This window comes from Rhinopithecus bieti, unplaced genomic scaffold (assembly GCF_001698545.2).
Source record: "Rhinopithecus bieti isolate Rb0 unplaced genomic scaffold, ASM169854v2 scaffold_18624, whole genome shotgun sequence".
NCBI lineage: Eukaryota > Metazoa > Chordata > Mammalia > Primates > Cercopithecidae > Rhinopithecus > Rhinopithecus bieti.
This window is the reverse complement of record NW_016809607.1, coordinates 2,720,001-2,729,018: the sequence shown is the minus strand read 5'-3', so window position 1 is coordinate 2,729,018 and position 9,018 is coordinate 2,720,001.

Genomic DNA, 9,018 nt, shown 5'->3' with positions numbered 1-9,018 from the left:
TTGTATATTTAGAAAACCCCATTGTCTCAGCCCAAAATCTCCTTAAGCTGATAAGCAACTTCAGCAAAGTCTCAGGATACAACATCAATGTGCAAAAGTCACTAGCATTCTTATACACCAATAACAGACAAACAGAGAGCCAAATCATGAGTGAACTCCCATTCACAATTGCTTCAAAGAGAATAAAATACCTAGGAATCCAACTTACAAGGGATGTCAAGGACCTCTTCAAGGAGAACTACAAACCACTGCTCAATGAAGTAAAAGAGGACACAAACGAATGGAAGAACCTTCCATGCTCATGGATAGGAAGAATCAATATCATGAAAATGGCCATATTGCCCAAGGTTGTTTATAGATCCAATGCCATCCCCATTAAGCTAACAATGACTTTCTTCACAGAACTGCAAAAAACTACTTTAAAGTTCATATGGAACCAAAAAAGAGCCCGCATTGCCAAGACAATCCTAAACCAAAAGAACAAAGCTGGAGACATCATGCTACCTGACTTCAAACTATACTACAAGGCTACAGTAACCAAAACAGCATGGTACTGGTACCAAAACAGAGATATAGACCAATGGAACAGAAAGAGCCCTCAGAAATAATACCACACATCTACAGCCATCTGATCTTTGACAAACCTGACAAAAGCAAGAAATGGGGAAAGCATTCCCTATTTAATAAATGGTGCTGGGAAAATTGGCTAGCCATATCTAGAAAGCTGAAACTGGATCCCTTCCTTACACCTTATACGAAATTTAATTCAAGATGGATTAGAAATTTAAATGTTAGACCTAAAATCATAAAAACCCTAGAAGAAAACCTAGGCAATACCCTTCAGGACATAGGCATGGGCAAGGACTTCATGTCTAAAACACCAAAAGCAATGACAACAAAAGCCAAACTTGACAAATGCAGTCTAATTAAACTAAAGAGCTTCTGCACAGCAAGAGAAACTACTATCAGAGTGAACAGGTAACCTACAGAATGGGAGAAAATTTTTGCAATCTACTCATCTGACAAAGGGCTAATATGCAGAACCTACAAAGAACTTAAACAAATTTACAAGAAAAAATCAAACAACCCCATCAAAAAGTGGGCGAAGGATATGAGCAGACATTTCTCAAAAGAAGACATTTATGCAGCCAACAGACACATGAAAAAATGCTCTCATCATCAGTGGCCATCAGAAAAATGCAAATCAAAACCACAATGAGATACCATCTCACACCAGTTAGAATGGTGATCATTAAAAAGTCAGGAAACAGCAGGTGCTGGAGAGGATGTGGAGAAATAGGAACACTTTTACACTGTTGGTGGGACTGTAAGCTAGTTCAACCATTGTGGAAGACAGTGTGGCGATTCCTCAAGGATCTAGAACTAGAAATACCATTTGACCCAGCCATCCCATTACTGGGTATATACCCAAATGGTTATAAATCATACTACTATAAAGACACATGCACACGTATGTTTATTCACAATAGCAAAGACTTGGATCCAACCCCAATGTCCATCTGTGACAGACTGGATTAAGAAAATGTGGCACATATACACCATGGAATACTATGCAGCCATAAAAAAGGATGAGTTAATGTCCTTTGTAGGGACATGGATGCAGCTGGAAACCATCATTCTTAGCAAAGTATCGCAAGAACAGAAAACCTAACACCACATGTTCTCACTCATAGGTAGGAATTGAACAATGAGAACACTTGGACACAAGAAGGGGAACATCACACACTGGGGCCTGTCATGCGGTGGGGGAGGGGGGAGGGATAGCATTAGGAGATACATCTAATGTAAATAACGAATTAATGGGTCCAGCACACCAACATGACACATGTATACACATGTAACAAACCTGCACGTTGTGCACATGTACCCAGAACTTAAAGTATAACAAGAAATAATAATAATAAAAAAAGAAACCTGATAGTGAAAAACATATGATGCTGATTTACCTTTATGTTTATTTTAAACATAAGGTAGCATTTTTGAAACACCTGTAACTTGGTTTGCATAATTCCTGTGACAATAATTCAATACTGTTCACATGAATATCTTCCTAAGTTATACTTTGAAAGCACTGACAGTTTGATTGAAGATTTTTTCAACGAATAATCCATCAATAGAATAATTTTTTTTGTCTTTGCCTTATGGTCACAACTCTCTGTCATACAATTTACTGAGAATATTTCCATACTATAAACAACAGATTTTTAAAAATCTGGATTACTGCTGCTGCTGCTGTTGCTATTACTACCACTAGATAATCATCAAACAGGTACATCCACTATGTGTGGTGTTTTACATGTATCATCTCATTTAATCCTTACAACAACTGTGTGAGACAGAGACACTGATCTAATTTTACAGATGAAGAAACTGAGGCACAGAGAGGTTAAGTGATTTTGTCACCATTTCACAGCTAGTGAATGGGCGGTGCTGGGATTTAGAATCCAAGCAGTCTGACTCCAGAGCCCCTGCCTTAATTTTTGTAGATATGGGATAATCTATTTGAGAGTTTGAATTTCCATTTTATGGTAAGTTTCTATAATGTTAGGATTCAATGAGCAAAAGAGTAAAATTCTGAAACATGATCTTAATTATTTAATATTATTTTTCGCTCTAGGTAGGTTTTAAATTTACCAAAAATAAATAAACAAAATTGTGTGACCTCTTTAGATTCAAGAAAGAAGCAATAGATAACTTACTGGGGCATACTTGTACAACAGAGATGAGTCTCTTTTTTTTCATTTATTTGTTGAAAGCCTACTTTATGCTGACTTTGCGTGATCTATTGGTATCTTAAGTAAAGGACATTACTCATGCTCTTGGTTCCTCAGTTTGTTTGGATAATCAGAGGAGTAAAGAGATAATTATATGCATTATGAGCAGGACTAGATCAGAAGCAAATTTAAGTTTACAGAAAAGGATCACCTATCTTGGGGTAGTGACAGGAAGTAAGCAGCCCAGGAGGACTTCATAGAGGAGGTGCTACTTGAGCAGCATAAAATTTGAAGGATGTACAGTTGTCCCATACTATCCACTGAGGATTGGTTCTGGAACTCCTTCCCCAGTACCAGGACCACCGCTTCCCACACCAAAACCCGCAGATGCTCAAATCCCTTACATAAAATGGCATAGTATTTGTACCTAAACTACATATATCCTCCTGTGTATTTTGAATCATTTCTAGATTACCTATAACACCGAACACAATGTAAATACTATGTAAATAGTTGTACTGTATTGCTTTTTAAAATTTGTACCTTAAAAACATTTTTTCTGAATACTTTTGACCTGCAAATTCATATAGAGCCTGCAGATGTAGAGGGCCATCTATCTAGAATATTTCTTCTGGTAGAGAAGGGATAAAATGAAGGGCCTTGTAGGCAGAGGAATACCACATGCAAGGGTACAAAGACATAGAACCGGGTGTGATTTGGAAACTGCATGACTAGAGCACGGATTATGAGAGCATGGGAAATGAAGCTGGAGAAATAGGATCTGAAAATAAACTGCTTTGTGGACTCTTCCAAGGACCAACAATTTTAACTTAGGACCTAAAATTTTAAGATTTTAAGCAGAGGAGAAACATTAGATCTGCGATTTAGAAAAATCAACATAATGAAGCATTTAATACAGTGGGGCAAGACTGGAGTCAGAAGATGATTGTACATGATTGTAATAATCCTGGTGAGATATAATTAGAACTTGAGTTAAAGCAGTGGAAATGGAAACAAGAGAGAATAGGTTTTAAAACTGCTTGGGAGATGACTACATGATTACTTAGATATCTCTCGAAGGTAACAACTTAATCTGATTTCTGTTATTGTAGACTTGGTTGTTTTAGGATTTTAGATGAAGTCATACAGTATATATATGTATACATTTTGATCTAGGGTTTCTTTTACTCAACATTTATGTTATTGAATACAGCATTAATTCATTGTTTTCATTGCTATAATTGTGAGCATATATCACCTGATGTAAAAATATCACAATTTATTTAGCCTATCTACTATTCATTGACCCTTGGGTTGTCTTTAATTCTGTGTTATTTTAATGGTGCATGAATATTCTTGTACTTTTTTGATGCATATATATATGCATTTTTGTTAAAATTGCTGGGTATAGTTTATAAGTATGTTCAGTATTAATTGATACATCAAATGGTTTTCCAAAATGATTGTATTAATTTACATTCCCATCAACACCGATTAAGGAATCTAGGTAGTCCACAGAATTTTCTAACCTTTAATTTTAGACAAACTGGTGGGTATGTTGTGATATCTCATTGTAACCTTATTTTGCATTTTGATGATGATGTTGATAGCATTGTTGAATTCTTGCTGGCCATTTGGATATTCTCTTTTGTAATGTATCTGTTCAGTTATTGCTTATTAAAAATTATGTTGCCTATCTTTTGCCGATTGTTTCTGGAAACTGATTTTATATTCTAGATATAAATCCTTTGTTGGACATACGTTGAGAATATCTTCTAATTGGTGACTTGCCTTTCCTTATCGTGTTGTTGTAATAAACAGAAGTTCTAAATTTTAATGAAGTCTACTTTATTAATATTTTCCTTTATGGTTAATGCTTTTTGTATCCTGTTTAATAAAGATTTGTCTTTCTTAAGCCAGAAGACATTTTTGTATTTTTTCCTAGAAACTTTATCTTCTGGAGTCACCTTCTGACTCCAGAATTATTAATTCTTTAATAATCTGGAATTAATTTTTCTTTATGTTGTGAGATATGGAGTCAAGTTTCATTTTTTTCTTCACATAGGTATAGCCAGTGGATCCAGTGACATTTATTGAAAATACTCTCCTTTCCCCATCACAATGCAGTGTCACCTTCATCATAAATCAGGTGACCATGTATCTGTAGGTTTGTTTCTGGACCATTTTGTTCCATTTATTTGTGTAGCTTTTTGCCAATACTGCACTATTCTATTATTGTAGATTTATGATGTCTTGATGTCTGGTTGTATATGTTCTCTAATTTTTCTTCTTCTTGATCATTATTTTTGTATTTGCATTTCTATATTAAATTTTGTAATACTCTTGTAAGCTTCCCAGAACATGCTAATACTAACGTAGTTTGTTGTCTGTATTCATAAAGGAAATAACTAGTCTTTTTCAGTATGGGACTGGTAGAAACATAGTTTCCCTTCCAATTTCACATATCTCCTTAATTCTAACTCCAGGTCAAGAATCTCTATCTAGCCACAGATTTAACTGCTTCTTACAAGTTTCTTGCAATTTACTGCATTTCCACTGTGTTCAGGTCAAAGTATTTTCTAATTTTCATTGTAATTTCACCTTTGGCCATTGTTATTTAGAAGAATATTATGTAAATTCTAAATGTCTGCTATTTATTTTTAGTTTGATTATAATTTAGACTGATAGCATACTCCGAGTATTTCAATACTTTAAAGTCTGATTGATTCATTTTATAGCCTCTTCTGGGAAATGTTTCTTGTGTACTTGACAAGTCAATGAGGTTTATTTGGCTAATCAAGTTGTTCAAATCTACAGATTTAGTGTTTACTTTTTCTGTTTCACTGAGAGGCATGCAAAATATCTCATGATGGGTATAGGTTTATTTATTTTTTCTTTTATGAGTTTTTGCTTTACTTGTTTTGTTGTTCTGTTACTACATACATATAGATTTTGGATTGTTATGTCTTCCTGAAAAATCAATTCTTTTGTAATTATAAATATCCTTCTTTATTTCTAATAACACTTGCTTTCCTAAAGCTTACTTTGTCTGATAATATTGCTATAGCAGCTTTATTTAACTTGATATTTGCATGGTATATGTTTTTTCATTCCTGTACTTAGGAATGTGTCACTGTGCTTAAGGTATGACTCTTGTGACTATTATATATACATATATAATACTTATATCCACATTCTATATGGGTCTATGTATATATCTATGTCGACATATTAGATTGGTGCAAAAGTAATTGCAGTTTTGCCATGAAAAGTAATGGCAAAAACCACAATTACTCTTGCACCAACATAATACATATATGATACTTACAAGAGTTCTTTATACCTTAAACATAATGATACAAAAAGTCTCACAGTATATTTGTATGGTACGATCTAGTCAACAAATATTTATATAATATAATCTAGTTATATACATATATGATACAATCTAGTCTGACAATCCTTGTCTTTTAGAAGAGATATTTATTCTATTTATGCTTAATATAATTTCTGACATATTTTAGCTTAAATCTTTCAATTTTATAAGCACTTTCTGTTTGTCTCACTTGTACTTTTCCCTGTCTCTTTGTTTTACATTTACTTATTTTTACTGCTTCATTTTTTTCCATATTTTAGTTTGTTGGCAAAACATTGCTTAATGGTTAATCTAGCCTATAACAAGCATCTCTATCTTATGAAAGCCTGCTTTAAATTAAGTTCTAATCAGGTTCTGATTCTCTATATAATGCAAGGACCTTAAACACTTTAATTTCATCTACTACCTGTCCTACATAAAATTGCTGTCATATATTTAACCTCTACATTTGTTGTAAAACTCACAATACATTAGTGTTACCACTTTAAACAACCAAGTAATCAAGTTTTATTTAGTATCAGCAGCATGTTTACCATTTTCCAGTGCTTCTCATCCCTTCTTGCATTACCATACTTCCATCTGAGATAATTTTTATTTTGCTAAAATAACTTAATTTGGTATTTCTTTTGGTTTAGGCTTGCTGACTATGAATTCTCTTAGGTTTTGTTTGTCTGAAGTCATTTTTATTTTGCCTTCTTTCTAGAAGATTATTTGCACCAGTAATAAAATTCTATGTTGACAGTCATTTTCTTTCAACTTTGACTTTTATTGTTTTTTGTTAAAACTCAGCTTTCAGTCTTTTGGTAGCTTCTCTAAAAATAATATCTTCTTTTCTCTGGCGACCTTTAAAATCTCTCTTTGTCTTTGGTTGCCCAGATATAGTTCTGTTTGTATATATCCTATATGGGTTCATAAACTTTTTTGAATCGGTGGGTAAATTCTTACCTAGTTATATCTACAATATCGCTTTTTCTTTATTCTCTGTCTCTTCTCCTTTTGAGACTCCAATTACATGTATATTATTTATGTTCTATTGTCTCTTACTTTTTTAGGTATTTTAATCCTTTTTTTCCGAGTATCAATCTTGATCTTTTAACCTGACCAATGTACTAGTCCTCTCTTTTGGTGTATCTATCCCATAGAAATTATCTTTGAGTTCTTCTTTTTAAATGTATTTTTCAGTTCTACAAGTTCCATTTGATGCTTTTGTGGTAGATTTCAGTACTCTGATAACACACTCCATTTATTTATATTTTTTCCTAGAAATACTGCTAATAATTATTTTAATGTCTGCTTTATATAACTTTGATATTTATATTACCTCTCAATGTACTTTTATTGCTTGCTTTTTCTCTTGATTTCAGTCATGAGGCCCTGTTTTATTTCATCATTGGAATTTTTTTATAGAATGATATACCCTGTAAGTGACAAAATATAGAGGCTTTGGATAATGTTATCTTCTTTCACAGAGGATTTAAATTTCTTTTGGTAGGTTTGTTGAGTAAGAGAAAATAACTTTGATCTGGTTGAGGCTGAACTGTTTCCAGTTTGTCCTTACTTCTATGGAATGCACCTTCAAGAGATCTCAAAAAAGACCGGACCCTTCTTTGGTGAGCCCTAAACTCCAGTTTTTGTCTCCTTAACAGAGTAAGAGTATAACAACTCTGTGCTTAGCTTTTTAGTCTTTTATTGATGCTTTCTGTTTGATCTATCAGAGATCCACCTTGCATGTTTTACATTTTAAACAAACTACTAGTCACGCTTCTCTGTGGTTTCCTTTCTCTGGAATTTTGATCTTTCAAGTCCTGGCTGTCTTTGTAGCTTTGAATTCCAACGGTATACTGCTGTTTCTCTTTGGCCTTTTCATCTTGCCCTGTGATTGACAAATGCCCTGCGGGTGAAAACTGCTGTGAACATAGGCCTCACATCAATATGCTTCCCTTGGCTCAAATATTGGCTGCCTTGGTTTGGTCTTAGATATTTTATAGTAACATTTTCTGGTATTTTATCAGTTGTTATAATTCTTATCAGTGGGAGAGTTATTATCCTATCCTGGAAGTGTTGGTTTGAGGCACCTGCCCAGATGGGGATGTTCAGTTGGCACTATGAGGTATAAGAAAGGAATTCAGGGGTGAGGTTTATACTGAAGCCAGGTATTAAGAGTCATCGTAATACAGAGGTTTCTAGATTATGGGATGGGATTGAATGAGTCTTTTAAGGAAAATGTGGAGTGTGTTAACACACCTGAGGTGATAATTTTGATAATACCACACTTTAGGGCTGAGTAGGGCAAGAGGAGTGGCCGTAGCTGTTAGAAGAAATCCAGAAAATTATAATGCCACTGATAGTAAGAAAAAATTTCAAGAAAGTTTGGAGTGTCAATCATTCAAGAAAAGTCAAGAGAGGAAATAAAAAGTGTCCATTGCATTAAATGGGAAATTTATACATAATATTGGCTAGAGAGATTTTAGAAGTCAGAGGGCAATATGTTAAAGAGGAGAGTAAGTGGAAACAGTGAATTCAGACATATTTTGAGAAGTTTAGTTATAAGAAAGAGAGAAAGGGAAAGGCTTTAGTATTCATACAGGCTGAAAGGGAAGTACCACCCAAGAGTGATAGGTGTTGCCTAAGCTCCATGACGGTAGTGGCCACATCTGTATTGTGCTTAGTAGCATCTTTAGCGCTTAACAGAGGGCAGGGTCATGCTTGGCATTCAGTATTTTGTGTTGAATGAAGGACTCAAATGGAGCTAATGAAGACAAAATTGAGACAAGGGATATCCAATGAAAGGAGATCACCAAGAATTTGTTGGCGACAGGGGTGGAATATAGAGAATTGAAGGAAGAAACCCTTCTACTAAGTTAGAAAAGGTGCAAATGAGGAGAGGTAAAGGTGCACATACATTTA